This window comes from Ambystoma mexicanum, chromosome 10 (assembly GCF_040938575.1).
Source record: "Ambystoma mexicanum isolate Mex_15411 chromosome 10, UKY_AmexF1_1, whole genome shotgun sequence".
In the NCBI taxonomy this organism is placed as follows: domain Eukaryota; kingdom Metazoa; phylum Chordata; class Amphibia; order Caudata; family Ambystomatidae; genus Ambystoma; species Ambystoma mexicanum.
The window spans coordinates 1,625,988,432-1,626,005,313 of record NC_090932.1 but is presented as its reverse complement, the minus strand read 5'-3'; the positions used below and the strand labels follow the sequence as shown (position 1 = coordinate 1,626,005,313).

General features: G+C 48.2%; 1 protein-coding gene across 1 annotated transcript in view; it reads right to left on the bottom strand.

Annotated features, from left to right (window-relative positions):
• ANKLE2 (ankyrin repeat and LEM domain containing 2) overlaps positions 1–16,882 on the bottom strand; it is a 496,889-nt gene that overhangs the window by 234,812 nt on the left and 245,195 nt on the right. The gene's annotated exons all lie outside the window — the stretch shown is intronic.

The following is a 16,882-nucleotide window of genomic DNA, read 5'->3' as shown; positions in this document are numbered from 1 at the left end:
GTGAATCTGTGCAGATGCAATAATCAGAAATGCCATTACGGTGAGTAATGCACGTCTTCTGATGCTTGTTAATCTGCTTAGAATCACATGCTGTGCATAGACTAGCGAGCAGTACCCGGAGGTTGTGAGAAGGAACAGTAGTGAAAAAGATGTCTTAAAACTGCTTGTCCCACCTGAGAATCAGAACTAGAATGAGGGTCTAGGCAATAGTGTTTTGTAAAAGGTGTGTACAGAACTCCAGGTTGCCGCTTTACAAATTAACTCGAACATGTGCAATGAATGCTATGGAAGCCCCAGTGCCCAGAGTAGTGTGCTCTAGGCTTGAAGGGCAGTAGAGTTTAACAGTGTGATGCATTTGACAATCCACCTTGAGATAGCTCATTTAGAGACAGGATCCCCTTCTCTACCAGCTGCCACGGAAACAAAACGGGTTCGTCTTTCTCAGTCTTTCATTCTTTCCAGGTAAAAAACATGACTGCCCTGCAGTGCGTGTGGGCTTCTTTAAGCCATGCTAGTGGGATTCTGGAAGAAAGTGAGTAGTTCAATTGATTGGTTCACATGGAACTTCTAAATTAATTTAGCCACAAATCGGGGATGAGTGCGCAGAACCACCTTATCCCTGTGGACTAATAAGAGTCCACAACTAAAAGGGCCTGAAGTTCACTAACCCTTCTAATAGAAGTGATAGCCATTAGGAAGGCAGTCTTATAATTATAAGTAAGGTCTTTTAGACTTGCTTTAAGCATTGGTTCAAAGGGATACCCCATGAGTCTGGTCAATACCGCATTTAGCTCCCATGCAGGAGCTGGGTTAGAAACTGGGAGATGAATTCTCTTAACCCCCTCCATAAAGGCCTTAAGAGCAACAGGTATTTCCCACCACGACACCTTCAGTTGTGACGTAGTGTAGGCTGAGAGAGCAGCTAGGTGAACCTAAACCAGTTCTGAGTCTAACAAGTGTGTCAGGTACGAGACAATGTGGGTAGGAGAGCAGTCGGGTTTATGCCCTTGGTATTGCACCAAATGACAAGCGTTTCCACTTACTGGAATAGCAATACCGGGTGTTCGGTTTCTTAGCTTCCCTAAGTATGTCCATGCATCTGAGGGAGTTGAAGGTGTCAGAACTATGACCTCAGGAGCCAGGCCGCTAAGTTCAGTTTGTGGGCATGGGTGTAGTGTTTCGCCTCTGTCCTGAGACAACATGTTGTACAGGCAGGGCAACTTCATAGGAGGGGAGAGGAACATCTCCATCAGATGAGAACCAGGGTTGGCGGGCCCACATGTGGGCCACCAATATCATGGTGACTGGTTCCTGGTGCATCTTGTGCTCAACCTTGTTGAGTATGGGAGTCGGGGGGTGGTGGGGAGGGCAGTGTAAACAAGTTTCCCTGACCATGTTATCCAGAGTCCTCCGTTCCCCTTGGAGCGGTTCTGGGGATACCTGGAGGCTTAGTCTTGGCATTGGGCGTTCTACTGAGTGTCGAACAAGTCGATCTCTGGGAAGCCCCATTCTGCGAAAACTTTCTAGATGTCTGTGTAGACACCATTCATACTCTATGGGTAGTGGGAAATCTCTGCTGAGCATGTCCGCTAACAGGTTGAGTTCACCAGGAACGTGTTGGGACAGCAGGACCATCTTGTGTTTGAGAGCCCACGTCCAGATGTTCTAGGGCCGCTTGGATAGCCCTGGAGTGCGTGCGCTCCCCCCCTGTTTGTTTAGGTAATACATGGCTGTGGTCCTGTCTGTCAAGATCAGAACTGTCTTCCCCTGTAGTTGTGTCTGAAAGGCCTTCAGTGCTTTGAATACTGCTAATAGCTCCAACAGGTTTATGTGGTTGGACGCTACGTGTGGGGACCACACTCCACGCGCTCTCTGCAGATGAGCCCCCCCCCATTGTCACGATCCACTTCCTGAACCCCCTCCCCCCCGGCAGGTCCATGGGCCAGGAGGGATCTCGGCTCGGGCCCCAACAAGCTTAGGCATCCTTTGGCTAGGCCCTCTTGGCGCCAGGGTCATACCTAATGAAGACTTGTGCTTGGGAACTACTTTTTTTCAGTGCCAGTCAAGATGGAGGCATCCACATAGCTTGGCTCCTTGGAACCAAGCTATGCTGTATAGTGTTTTGGGTGTGGTAGCCTAGGGACTATTTTACCTGGACTACTTTCTTGATGCTATTTAAACCACACCCGACTTGGATAACACGCTTCGCATTACTTTGCAATCCTGTAACATGACGCTCATCGTGTTCAGCTGCATCTGCGAACCTCGGAAGAACAACATCTAAAAAACAAAAAGGACATTGTTAATAGCAGCAGCTTACCTGTAATTCCACCGCTAGCTGCCCTCCACTGCTGCAAACAGTATCCAAGGAACAGCGAGTCTCCCGGACCATCGGATCTGCAAAAGGAGAGAAACAGGACATTAGACATTTTACAATTGTGCCGGCAGCTTACCTCACGAGTCGCCCATCGACCAGCATCGCCTTGGGACTTCTTGCTCCGGGTGAGCACCGCAACCGACGGGACAAAAGACAACAGGTTAGTAAAGGCAAGGCATCATAGCGCTGCGCATAGCGCCTACTTACTGCATCAAGGCGCTCTCGAAGCACCATCACCTACCGGTGAGCCCCAATTCAGCCACAATTCTATTACGCTCACCTGGTTCCCACAGGGGTGTCGAGCGGAACTGGACAACCACGGTCTCCACCAACGTGATGCGTAGTGCAGAGATGACTGACTGGACTGGCCCACCTAGCTTCGTCTGCTTGACCCGTAGAAGTAGTCTCCTAAAGGCGGAGAAAGGGAATTAGCCCCCCGTGGATTTGAGTAATAGCCCCTCACTGCGTCCCCATTTATCACCTCTGATATTCCCGTTCACAAAGCTTACCTTATAGTTTTGAATGATGAGCTCTCCATCCTGCGAGGAACGCAGGGGCGCGTTGATGGCCAGTTACTTCACTGGCTTGAGGATATTGGAAGAGTTCTAGACAAATCTTGGCTCCAAACCTCCTGGCGAAGGACTAAGTATATAGTTCTTAAGAGTTCAAAAATGTCTGAATAATCACACTTGTCCAATTCCCTTGTTTATCTAGCAGCTTAGACCCAAAAGAAGATTGTCTTGTGGCAGCTGAAAGCATTCAGGTAAAAGTGTGTTATCCCACACTGTGTTAAATGATGCCAAGGTTTAACTCGCTGCTTTCTCTTTTCTTACAGGTGCGGCATAAGAAGATTTGGCGTGCTGGTGAATAATACCTCAGGCGGTAAATTCAGGTAAGTATATGGGGGCAAGAGATTGTCCTTGTTTGTTCCCTCGGCTCACCTTGTCGTTTTCCTGTCCCCCTTATGTGCCGGAATGCGGCAACATAATGATGGACACAGCGCTGGATCGTAGAGATGCTGCGAAGAACGGCGAGTATGGCGCCGCGCTGCTGCTGGCAATGCAACGTGTTAAAAATAAAGTCTGTTTCTGGTTCAAAGGTGCGATGAATCTGGAATCAGGTAAGAAACCCAATAATGTTCTTGTTCCAACCTTTCTTCTTCTTTCCCTTCTTTCTAGGCGACTTGGACTCGAGGCGCGCGTGGCAAGAGGCTGGATGCTGACTACAGGCACGGTGAGCGTTACGCTGCAGGATGCAGAATAACGCGAAGCGTGTGATGCTCTTCGGGCGTGGTTTAAATAGCCTCCAAAGTAGTCCCAGGTAAGTATTCCTCCACAACCACACCCGAGTAACAAAATAGTCCCTTCGTAAAGTAGTCCCTTCCAAGCCTCACATGGGCTTGGATCTCTTGCAGCATGGTCTGCATCAGGTAAGTTTTAACATATGAGCCTGGCGCCTATGGCGCCAGGACTGATGCCCCATATGAGTCTGGCGCCATAGACGCCAGGACTGTACCCATATAGCCCCTAACAGGGGTTGCTGGGTTTTCTCTGGGTAACATGCCTGCTTCCGGGGTTGATGGACTTGGTCTGGATGCCCGGGGGTAGGCATCATGACATTTCCACAGCAAACTTCCGCGCACATAAGGAGAGAGAAAAGACATTTAAATCCAAGAAAGGCATACAGTATAACAGTAATAAGACCTACCTGAAAGACTCTAAAGTGCCTGCATCAGTGAAGTAGATCGCACTCGCCCAAAGATGACAACGCGCCCCTGCCAAGAAGGCAGGACGGAGAGCACGCCAAAACCCATAACAAGGTGAGGAAAGGTCCGGCGAGGGGCTGCAGGCATACAGGGTGTTGGGACGCTCTTACCCCAGTTGCCCAGTCTTGAACATTGCCCACCTGTTTTCCAGGCAGAACCTCTTAGCTGATTACACCTGGGAGTGGCTGAGAAGGGCACCAGAGTCCCCACAGCTGGGTGACGTTCCCGTGGATACCAGGTGAGCGTAACACCCCAACCCCTGTGAGAGATTCGTCTGTTGTGAGAGTGGGTTCTACTGCGGGGGTGGCGGTCTTCCCCTTCAAGAGGTTTTCACTCGGCCGCCACTGCAGAGAGAGAACGAAGGCTTGTGAGACAACTATCAGATCCTCCCATTGTCCGTTGGCCTGACACCACTGGCTGTTGAGCCACTCTTGCATGGGACGCATGTGCAGCCGTGCTTGAGGAACTAAATAAATGCAGGACGCCACCATTCCTAGCAGTTGCATGGCCTTGCGCACCGTCACTTCCCGACTGGCTCCATATTGAGGGATCTGAGAAAGCATGTTCTGAACCCTATCGTTGGAAGGGAAGACGAGACCGTCTTTGGTCTGAATTAGAGCCCCCAGAAACGGTTTGACCTGGCTGGGGTCTAAGCTTGATTTCTTCTCATTGATGGGAGAATCCCAGACTGAACAAGAGGTTTATTGTCTTCTGCATGTTCAATAGGCATGTTTCGTAAAAGAGTCCCCTGTTATGAGCCAGTCATCGAGGTAATAAACCGGGGCGGATCGTCTATGCAGGTGCGCTGCTGCTACTGTCAGAACCTTTGTAAACACCCCTGGCTGAGGCAATGCCAAAGGGAGTACCTTGAATTGATGGTGCCTGTCCACTATCCTGAACCTCAGATATTTTCTGTGCGCTGGCAAAATTGAAATATGAAAGTATTCATCTTTCAAGTCTAGTGTCACCATGTAATCCCCTGTTTCAACAGTGGGATTACTTCTTGCAGAATTACCATACAAAACTTTTGAGGTTTGACAAATTTGTTCACTGGGCGCAAGTCTAGTACAGGGCGCACGGTGAGGTTCTTTTTGGGTACCAAGAAGTACACTGAATAAATACCCTTGTTTACCTGAAGAATAGGGACGACTTCAATGGCGTCCTTTCCCAGAGGTGCTTCCACCTCTTGTATCAGGATTTGCAGATGGTCTGGCGTGGGTGTCGTGCTTTGGGCGGTCTGAATTGTGGCAGTCGGGCGAATTCCACGCAGTACCTGTGGGCGACCGTCTTGAGAACCCACTGGTCTGACATTATCCCCTCCCATGCCGAAAGGAAAGAAGTTAATCGCCCCTCGACCGGGGTGACATGGGAGGGGACCTGCATCCGTAGGTCATTTCTGACCAGAGGATGTGGCTCGCTGGAGTTGGGGTCTCTGCCTTTCCCGCGCCGCTGTCCCCTGGGTGGATAGTTGGCAGGGGTGCTGGATGACTGTCCCGAGTTCCAGGTATTTCCCGTATTATACTAGTTGTGTGGAATGGGATTGGCCCGAAAGACCAGCAGGAACCGCTTCCCCTCTGGGGGTAGGGTTTTGGGTGATTTGCTGAAGGTACTTCAGAGTCTCATGCTCCTTCTTGGCAGTCTCGGGGGCATCGTCAACTGCTTTACCAAAGATTTGTCTCCTCGACAGGCTTAAGAGCGGCTTGTGTTTACTGCTTGAAACCAGAGTTCCTGAGCCAAGCGTACTAGTTGAGCGGGTTGCCCTGAACTAGGGATTTTCACACTGTCACTGCAGCATCAAGAGTGTTTTTCAGTACATTCTGGTTGACCTGCCTGCCCTCGGCCACGATGACGAGACCTTCGTGCAGTAGGTTTTACTGCATATTGGCATAACTGGCAAGCAACGTAGTGTTCACTATGCGTGTGGCAAAGGCAGCTGCTGTGGTGATTTGTTTATCCAAGGCGTACAGCCTTTGCGACTCCTTTTCGGGGGTTCCTCTCCCGTAGCAAGGGGTAGCACCTGCCCATTTCCGGGTGGTGGTAACCACTAGCGAATCGGGGGTAGCATGGCCCTTAATGTATGTAGGGTCATTAGGCGATGAGCGAAATCATTTTTCCACCCTCTGATTTACTGCCCTAGTCTGGGCTGGTGTGATCAAGGAAGGGGCCAATCTCCTTTTAATGGAATTCAGAAGAGGGATGGCTTGAGTGGAGGGGGGCTTTTCTTTGAGAATATCCTCCACAATGTCCTGTTCAGGCAAAGCCTCCTGGGTGGCAATTTGAAAATGTTCAGCCGCCCTTACGATGGCCTTTAACACCATCTGGTCATCCACTGGGGAAGCTTGGCGGGCCAGAGTCGAGTGAGTGGAATCCAAACATAGGACATCTTGGTCCTGGTCGCGAGTAGGGAGCGCCCATGGTTCCCCCTCAACCTGGTGACTGTCCTCCTAGTCTCCTGTGGGATCAGCCTGGTCATCCACAGTGTAGACTTGTAGGAAAGTAGCATCCTCCCCCTGATCATAAATGTCCTGAGACATGTCCATCTGGATCGTCTTCAGGGAGGGAGTGTAATCTTCCTGAGAAGGTCCTAAAGTTCTTTGAAATTTAGAAGCAGGCACATGTGGAGGTTCCTCCCGAGCTCTCTTGGGGGTCAGGTGCTCTGAAAGTGAGACATTTCTCCAACCTATCCATAACACCCTTCGAATTTTTCTCTGGTCCATCTGGACAAACCAGAGGGTCTAAGGGTGGAACATTTTCATTTTCCCCCCATGGCGCCAAAATTTGTCTCCAATAAAGCTAGACGAAGGCACAGGACTATGTAGTCCTCGCGAACATCGGGACGCTGTGGTGCGTCTTTCGGCGCGTCTGCGAGCCGCTCCTTGTGCTTAGTCTTCTCTTCAGACTTCTCCTTCAGCCCCACTGACGAAGCAATCCTAGTGATGCTTTCGGAGGTGTCGTAAAAGCGGGCAATGTACTGGATGACTAAGGCCTAGCAGTAGATTTTTCTCCTACCGGGGCTTTAGGGGGCGGAGCATCAACTAAGTGAGCTTCGACTGCCGGATGCGTTTTGGAGGTAGCGCCCTTTGGTTTAGAAGGCCCAGTCGCAAGACGCTGCTGTGGATGCGGGGAAGGCTGTTGATCTTGAGGATCAGAGGATCCCAATGAAATTTTCGGCGTTGCCATTGGCTTTCTCGGCCCTTTTCAGCGGTACTGTCGAAACCGGGGCTGGGGCTGGGGCTGTGTGTTTAGTGTAGAGATCTTGTACTCCCCTGTCGCCGATGTTTCCCCCATAGCAGGAATCATTTCAGGCCTAGTGGGGACGGGCGTGGCAGACCTAGGAATGTGTCGTGAGGTCAATGGCATCCGACACGGATGCTTGGTCATCACTAGTACCCCCATCACTTTCGGCTGGTGTGGCAATGGGGGGGAAGAAGATCCAGCCCGCGACATGCCGTAGGCTGCCCACCGCGACGCTCCTTAAACGTCTTAGGGCGCAGGAGTTTACAGGCCGTGCACCGCGCTTCGTCATGGTCAAGGGGTAGACAATTGTTGCACTTAGAGTGCTTGTCCTTCCAAGGGTATCTGGCCCTGCAATAGAGGCAAACACCTAAATTGTGTCCTTTCCATAGCGAAAGGCAATAAAGGCGATGACCAGACCTAGAGGGCAAAGAGGGGGAAAGAGTAGAGACATAGCTGAAAGGGTATGGCCACCCCGACCCCACTCTGCCTACTGTGTAGGCCGGCCAGAGGAGACTGATCGCAGGCATCTTAAGTCCACCGCAGTCTTCGGCGTAGTACAGGAAGCGTTGTCAAAACGACTTTAAGGGGATAATCGGCAAAGTCGATAACAAGGTGAGAATGTCTCTTATGAAAGAGCTCTGCAATAGTGCGACCAGTGGGTAAAATACAATTTGAGGGACCTCGGCATGTGAGGGTTTTTGAGTACACGACACGTTACGATAGGGATAGTGTTACAGACACACCTATGCCGACGTCCCCTTTCAGTCCCCGAAAGACAAGATGCAATACTCTGCGGTTACCACTGGATGTCGGACCATATGCACAGCATTTGATTCGAAGCAGATTATTAACAAGCATCAGAAAGGCTATTTGCATTGATAAGGTTTACATCCAAAGCATCATTCGAGAACTATGTTCGGATTAGAGAACACCTGTCCAGCACCTTGGCAGCCAAGACCCAAAACTGCTGCTAGCCCTATATTTGCAGGAACACCACGAGATGGGAAATAAGGCGGACATTTGACTTATTGGCATTCAGAAAGCACAGCGCCACAGAATAAATGGGGTGATCAACGACACCTCATGAAACAAAGAATCATGCATGATTTGCAGACTTCGATGCACAACTCAAGGGCTCAACAATAAACACGAAATTAATGTTTTCCTTTAACAGCAATATTAAAGAAACTATGACCTTGGCAAGTTTTAATTTCTAGGTCTCCAGTTGAACTGCAAATCAGTGTACGATTGTCGCATTCTTGGCTTATGCAATACCATTGTGACACATGACTAATAGTTAGGTGGATTTAGCTTTAGGTCTAGGACTATTTGGTAATGTCTCACGTCGTTAGTAACCCGATGTATGAATTCTTTTACTCAAATTGAGATGCTACTGTATGCATAGTCTCAATCTGGGTGCGGAGCAGCCCGACCTAGCCGGTACCAGAAGCCAGGATTAATTTGCTAACCACAGAATTGTAGGAGTGCACACACACCTGCAATATACAGAGTTCTCCTGCACCATGCTTGAAAATGGTATCACCAAACGATTCCTCGACAGGACGACCAGGGTAACTTGGCCACAACTTTTGTTAGCTAGCATTTATGAAGACTATTGTTATGCCCGCCAATAGCGGCTGAACATGAGCAACACTGAACATGAGCCTTAGGGTGCTCTGCATCACCACTTGTAGCGAAAGGAGCCTACAAGGCATTCACACCATTTTCCTAATTTTCACTCACCCATAAGGAGTTAATTAGCACAACACAACTGTATCACCATCGCAGATAATCATGTGTCACAATAGCACATGGGTAATTTTCAAGATAATTTGAGATACTCAATGCCACCTCAGAGGGCCCGAGACGTGTCTAATGAGTTCTCATTTATGGGGTAGTGGAAGGTGTCGAAGCACGTTTTGATGCATGCCTTTCAGCGCACGAAAGGGCGTCTGTTTCATGCACTGTCAGAAACGGCCTTGTGTGCGTTTCGGAAGCATGTCATGCGGCAATCGCGATGGCCCAAAGGACAGGGATGTTTTTGAGGACCTTTCCTTTGACACTGTGGCTTTCAACGATCGACAGCACGGTTGACCGTGGGAGGTGTGCTTGGAGTGCCGTGAAGTGTGCATGCTCTAGTATCCTGGTGTAGTGTCTGTAATAGGACTGCCAGCCTGCTTAATGGAGTCGGGGGCTCGCACGCGGGAGTCTGTCGAATCCCTTTCATTCTTGGCATCACTTAAGACACGTAACGCTACCATCACTGGAAGCTCCCTCCACATGAAAGGAGGCCTCAGTCTGCATGGCGTGGGCAGCCCAGCAGTTTGTTCTACGGTCCTTCAATGTGTTTGGTCGAAAGAGCTGGCAGGATTTGCAGTTCCTTTCGGGGTGACCCGGTGGGAGACCTTTGTTACAAACCCTGTGTGTGCCTACCCAGGGGTACTTCCTATTTCAGGACGGACAAAACCTTTCCATAAGTGGAAAAGGCAGTGCAGCAAAGAGAAGGAAATGAGTGGGAAGAGATTAGGCATTCTAAAAAGGTGAAAAAGTTAAGGCTTCTCCCCACCCGCCCTACTGTGATGGGCCGAGGCCCGGTGTGGCCTGTGTAGGCCACGGTCAATGTTCATCAAGACGATTGTTCGGTCGTTGTTGACGATGGCTCAGTCTGTTGAAATCCGCTGCAGATTATCTTGCAACAGATGATGGGCGGTTTACGAAAGAATAGCAAGAAAGTCTATAATAAACTTTTTCTAATCAAAGGCATCAGCCTGAAGAACTCTGCAAACTAGTGTCAGACTATGATGGTGGGAAAAAACTATCTGAGGGACCTCGACGCGTGAAGGGCCATGGGTACACTAGGGATAGTTTTACTGACGCGCCTAGTCAACATCCCTTTTCAAGTTTGGAAAACAAATTATGCAAGAATCCATGACCACCACTAGATGTCGGCCTATGCAAAGGATGTGATCTAAACAGATGCACAAGCCTCAGAAATATATATGAATCATTACTCACTGTAATCGTATTTCTGATGCTTGCATCTGCTTAGCTTCACATCCTTTGCATAGGCCGACATCTAGTGGAAGCTGCGAAGAGAAGTTCGAAAAAGGACGTCGACAGGGTGGGACTAATACCATCCCTAGCGCAACCATGATCCCTCACGCATTGTGGTCCTTCAGATTATTTGTTTGACAAGAGTAAGTTGTGAGCATGAAGAGTATGTGAGCATGAAGTGTAAGTAGAGACCATGGCCCTCATTACAACCTTGGCGGAGGACCATGGTGCTATTAGCACCATGGTCCATGCCGCTAAGGTTACGATTCCGCCATGGTGGATGGCGGAATTACCGCCCCATTCCAAGTTGAGTGGGGCGGTAATTCCCCATTTGCCCTTCCCCATTCCCATTTTTGCCCCCATAGGGCATAATGGGAATGGGGAAGGCGCTAATTACGGCACCGTAAATTACGGTGCCGTAATTTGCTCCAAAGTCCCTTTGCGGGTTGGATTTTTAACGCCTGCTAAAAGCAGGCGTTAAACACCAACCCGCAAAAGGACACTTGTAATCAGGCGTTAAGGGTTAACGGCGCCGTTAAACCCTTAACGCCTGAGTTGTAATGAGGGCCCATGAGTTGCATGTTTCTTTTTCCCCAGGCACCTTCTACTCCAAGTGGGGAGTAAGGGTGGGCACATGTGAATCTAAGCAGATACAAGCATCAGAAGGAACAAGTTAATTACCTGTAACTGTTCTCCAGCATGGGTCTGGCATGGATTCACATGCTCATAAATATTGGGAATCTGGCTGGGAATCTGGCTGGGAATCCTCAATAAAAGGGGAAAAAAAAATCTGTTTCATTTCTGAACTGTCTTCCTCCTAACAACCAATAACTGATCATTCTGCCCCCAATCAATGGTTCCATGTCATTTCATTGCGGGATGTTTTTTCGCAGGCTTTTTTTTACGGCAGATTTAAAAAAAACTAATCTAATTTATTTTTGGGTGGCTCCCCCAACCCCGTCCCCCCCACCCCCCGCCCTCAGGCAGCCATCTTCAGATTTGGTAGCATGTAAAGTGGCAGGAGGCACAAGAGAAGAGCCGTACAGGGGTAGGCGGAAGGGTTCGCATGTGAATCCAAGCCAGACCCATGCTGGAGAACAACAGTTACAGGTAAGTAACTTGTTTCTTCTCCAGCATGGGGTCTGGGTATGGTTTCACATGGTCATGAATAAAGAAAACAGCAGTACACACATGCACAACCATGGGAGGTGGCAAGGCTCAACAGAAGCAATCTCTTACCTCCTCACCAGGCTCACCTTCAAGCGTACAGGCTGCGCAGCACTGCTTGGCCGACTCTGGACTCCTCCCTGGAATCCCTGCCGACAATATAATTTTGTGAAGTTGTGCGTCGACCTCCACGTAGCAGCCCTGCAGATGTCCAGCAGGGGCACACCAGACAGGAACGCTGCTATAGCAGCGATCGCTTGGGGGGGAATGGTCTCTCGGACGGCCAGGCAACGGTCAGTTTGCCAACCGGTGACAGGGAGTGATACAGCCGGAGAGCCACCTGGTAATGGAAGCCTTGGACAGGGTCTTCCCATGGTTCACAGGACCAAATTTCACCAAAAGATGAGAAGTTTTCCGGAAACTCTTCGTGCATGCCACGTAAAAGATGGGGATGGGCACGCCCTGACCGTCCGGGACCCGCAGCAGCGACCCCGACGGAAGCGGACTCGCAGGGGTGGGGCGCCCTCAAAGAACTTAGAAATCTGCTCAGTTTTCCAGTTCCTGGAGAGGCATGACCTTGGGTGCCACACGGTGCAGCAGCCTTGGCCTGCAGCCACGCTTCCAACCGTTTATGTCGGTCCCTCAACGTGCGCTACGAGAAGCCACAGCAAAAAGCCCAATCTTCCTCCTTGTGCATCGGGTGCAGGCAATAGACACTGGCAAGGCTTTTCGTCCATGTATACATTCTGCACACAGACTTGAAGAGGGAAGGGTTGCCCATTTCGTCCGACATGATCCAAGCGCTGTGGGCCTGAAGAATCTTCGGGAAGCCTCCAAGAAAAACAACAAACGAAAACAGCCTTTGAGGGGGCGATGAAAAATCCGAAAAACTGGTCCCCTTTGGTCAGAAGGATGATCAATGGAGCACACTGGCTCGATTGACCAAAAAATAGTTTCTTTCAAATAGAGAAAAACGCAGCAAAAGAGCAAAGTACGAGGACTCCCAACACTTGAACGTGCTGTAAAAATCTGTAGATAGCTGCCTCAGGAGGGATTTAGGTAGAGGACAGTATGACCCAGAGCTCATTGACTGGTTCTTTTACCAAGGATTCCCAGTCCGACGACAGGGAAAATTCATGAGCATGTGAATCCATGCCTGACCCCATGCTGGAGAAACACGATTACGGTGAGTAATATATCCCTTCTGAGGCTTGTGGATCTGCTTAGAATCAAATGCTTTGCATAGATTAGTGAGCAGTACTAGTAGAAGTAGGTGGGTTATGAGAATTTAGCGTTGCAAAGAGATGTTTCAGCACCGCTTGTCCCACCTGTGCATCACCCCTAAAATGTGTGTCCAGACAGTAATGCTGGGTGAAGATGTGTATTAAATTCCAAGTGGCAGCCTTGCAAATAGCATCTAAAGGCACGTTCGATATGAAGGCTAAAGTAGCCCAAGTGCCTCGAGTTGAGTGCGCTCTGGGCTTAAAGGCCAATTTTCTCTTGGCAAGAGTAACAGTTGGCTGCAGTTGACAATCCATTTGAAAAACGCCGCTTTAGAGATAGGGTACTCTTCACTTCCAGCGGCTACAGATACAAAGAAACGATCTGTCTTTCTGACCGGTTTGTCTTTTGAAGGTAGAACATGACAGCTCTGCATACATCCAGTGTATGTAGACTTCATTCTGCTGCGTTTGTTGGGTTTTGGAAAAATGCAGGAAGCTTTATACTTTGATTGACATGGAATTTTGATATGAATTTGGGCGAGAAGTGAGGATGTGTCCGTAGCACCACCTTGTCCTTGTGTATAACTATGAAGGGGTCTTGAACAGACAAGAGCTTGTAGTTCACCCTTCAGATAGAAGTAACAGCTTTTAGGAAGGCCGTTTTGTATGTAAGGTGTTTCAGGCTGGCTTTGAGCAAAGATTCGACAGGGACCCCCCCCCCCTCCCGCCCCATGAGCCTTGTGAGTACGACATTGACGTCCCAGTCGGGAGTAGGATTAAAGATGGAGGATACGTTTTTTTTGTTTTTACACCCTCCATGAAAGCTTTAACCAGAGGCACCTTCCCCACCACAAAATGTTCTTAAACGTGGTGTAAGCGGAGAGAGCCGCTAGGTGAACTTTGAGTGAGTTAAAGACTAATGCCGATTCAAGTAAGTAGAGCAGGTAGTTCACTAGGTTAGTGGGTGAACAGTCTGTTGGATTGAAAGACCGTGTTATACACCCTTGCACAAAGCATCTCCAATAGTTAAAATAGCAGTGGTGTGGGTTAGTTTTGCGAGCCTCCTTGTGTATTTCCGTGCATCTTTGGTCTAGGTTAAGGTGACCAAATTCTATGACCTCAAGAGCCAAGCTGCTAGGTTCGGCTTCTGAAGGCAAAGGTGCAGCCTGGTTTCCTGGGCCAGCAGGTTGTACGTGCAGGGTAGTTTCATGGGAAGACACAGGAACATTATTAAGTGTGAGAACCAGGTCTGGCGGGACCACATTGGAGCGATTAGGATCAGTGTTACTTGCTCCCGGTGTAGTTTGTGGACTATCTTCTTGAGCAGAGGTAGGGTGGGGGGGCATACAACCCTGACCAATTCATCCTTGGTTTCTTTCTGGGGAAACCTCGGTGTGAAATCTTGGAATTGCGTGTTTTCCAGGGTTGCGAAAAAAGGTCAATCTCTGGGGATCCCCAGGTTGAGCAGACCTTGTTTAGCACGCCTTTTTAGTTGCCATTAGTGCTCCGAGGGTAACATACTCCTGCTTAGTACGTCTGCCAGAGAATTGAGTTCCCATGGAACATGTGATGCTGTGCCCAGCGTTAGATGTTCTGGGCTAGTTTGGACAGCCGTGGAGAATGAGTACCCCCTGTTTGTTCACATAAAACACACCCGTGGTATGGTCTTTAAGGACCAGGATCGTTTTGCGAGCTGGCTGAGTCTTGAAGTGCTAAGAGAATCGCTAGTAGTTTGAGAAGGTTGATGTGCTTCCTCCTGGTTAGCACCTGTGTCCCTAGGCCTTTAGGAGTGCAATGAAGGCAGTGCGCACCCAACCCGGTTGAAGTGAAAGTGTCGAGTATGGCCCCCCCCACTCCAGTTGCCCCCATCCCATTACTAATTGAGTTCACACCAAAGTATGTGACGTATGAAGAACAGTTATCAGCAGAGCAGCAGCACATGGGCTCTGCCCAGTACCTATCAGTATAACAGCACCTATTAATATACCGACACCTAGGAAAACCTGGACAGCAAGGTATCCATTAAAAAAGCCATACTTCCATTCTAAACAATATGACGGTTGTTTGAATAAAATACCCAAAGATCAAGGAAGATGAATGGTGAAGTCATAAGAAATCGGATTGACGCACATATAGAAGATATAATGACCTGAGAATACTGACAAGAGACGAAATATAGAGAAGATACCATGGATAAGTGACAGCCTGGGCTCAAGATGAAGAAACTTATGCAACATACATGATGAAAATATTTAGTTTAAACATGTACAGATGCAAGTAACTGCAAGAAGCAAAGAAATCGTGAAGCTAGCTTATGCTAAATAGTCGATAGATCGCAGCAAGCGCCAACGTTTACAAGTATATACCTCAAGAAGCACTATGTATGAATGCAAGTCCACTACACACATGAGCAGATTTGAACAAAGGTTACAAAAGGCCTCAAATGGAGTGTCGCAGCAAGAAAATCGAGAAAGCAATACTCAGCTAAGGATGACCATGCCAAGTAGCCAAGGTCTTACCTGGCCGAAATAGGCCAACATTGGATACAATTAAGAAGAGAACAGAGGATCCTGTTCAGAAAGGTCAAGATAAGCCACAGAGAACGGACTGAATTAAATCGAATATACGAAGAGAGACAGAAAAGCCGATTTCACGTGTCCAGTCACGTGACAAAGGCAGGCTGGAAGAGTGAGACTTTCACACCTACACATGGATCCCTGCCATACCCATACTACTTAAAAGTTCTTAAAGCACAGAGCAGACTCAAGGCCAAACTACAAAGCAGTAATTGACACAGGACTAGCGAGGTGATGATTGATAGTAGCATAATTGGTGGGAAGCTGGGATGCAGACGAGCTTCTCTGCACCTGGATGTTCTCTTTGCGTGCTGCTAGACGTAGGTGGAAAAGTATGAGTGGGGTTGATGCCAACCCAATCATAGTGGACCATGTAATCTAGGGTCCCATAGTGAGTAGAACCAATATGACTTTGTACTTTTAGTGACGTTCATAGTGGCCATTTTGAAGGGAGGGCTTAGTTGCCCCATCTGACATTGATTATCCAATTCCCCTCTCCCTGTTACCATATATAGATATAGTACCTATGTTAAGTTACCTTCCTATAACCAATCACGTTGCATGTTAGGTTTTTAACATTGCCACGTAGACGGACGTTAGTACGTGCGCAGGTTGTACATCAGCAATGACGAGTTTTTGCTATAAATATTGTGTTTTTTCTAAAAGTATGGAGCACGAGAATATCGAGTGATTGCTGATGTTCGTTCTACTCCCCCGTTTTATGAACTTGTCATTAAACTGACTCACTTTGCCAAACTATTGAGTTGTCTTGATTATTTGATGCAAGAGTATGAATCTGCATCCCCATCTATCTTGAGGGTACTGCTACTCATCTTAAAAGGCTGTTTGGAGATCATTCAGTTCACTTGGTAGCAGAGTTAGATGGTTAGATTAGATAAAGATACCCTATGTTTCGAAGGGGGGGCACTCGGGGGTGGCAGTGGTCTGCCCTCGGGGTAGCGTACCAGTAAAGGGCTAGTAAGACATATATACAACAAAAGGGGTACTGGTAACGCAGGGGACGGCCCCTAAAACCTCATAGGGAGTTAAGTCCTGTATGGGTCCTATTCCCGAAATAACCTCATTGGTTATGTAGAACACTACACCCATTTGTATATTTCAAAGTCATAACCTCACATAATTGAGTTTTGTGTAAGATAAAAAACATTTAATAAAGATATTTATACATACAATTAAGTCAAACATGTAATACACATACATAACAATAAGTGAAATCATTGAAATCATATTAACTGGTTGAAGCCATATACTACACATGTATATAACAATAGGTGAAATCATTGAAGCCCTGTTTTAACTGTCAAATCAACACTTAACCAAACAAGGCCAAAGGGCAAAATACAGGAGAAAAAAGAAAAAAGAAAAGGGAAGATGCCGGACCGAAGCCGGACATAAGTAGGAGTTCTTAAATTGTTTTCAAGCTTACACTATTACTAAACAATAATAAGAGTTCCTAGAATAC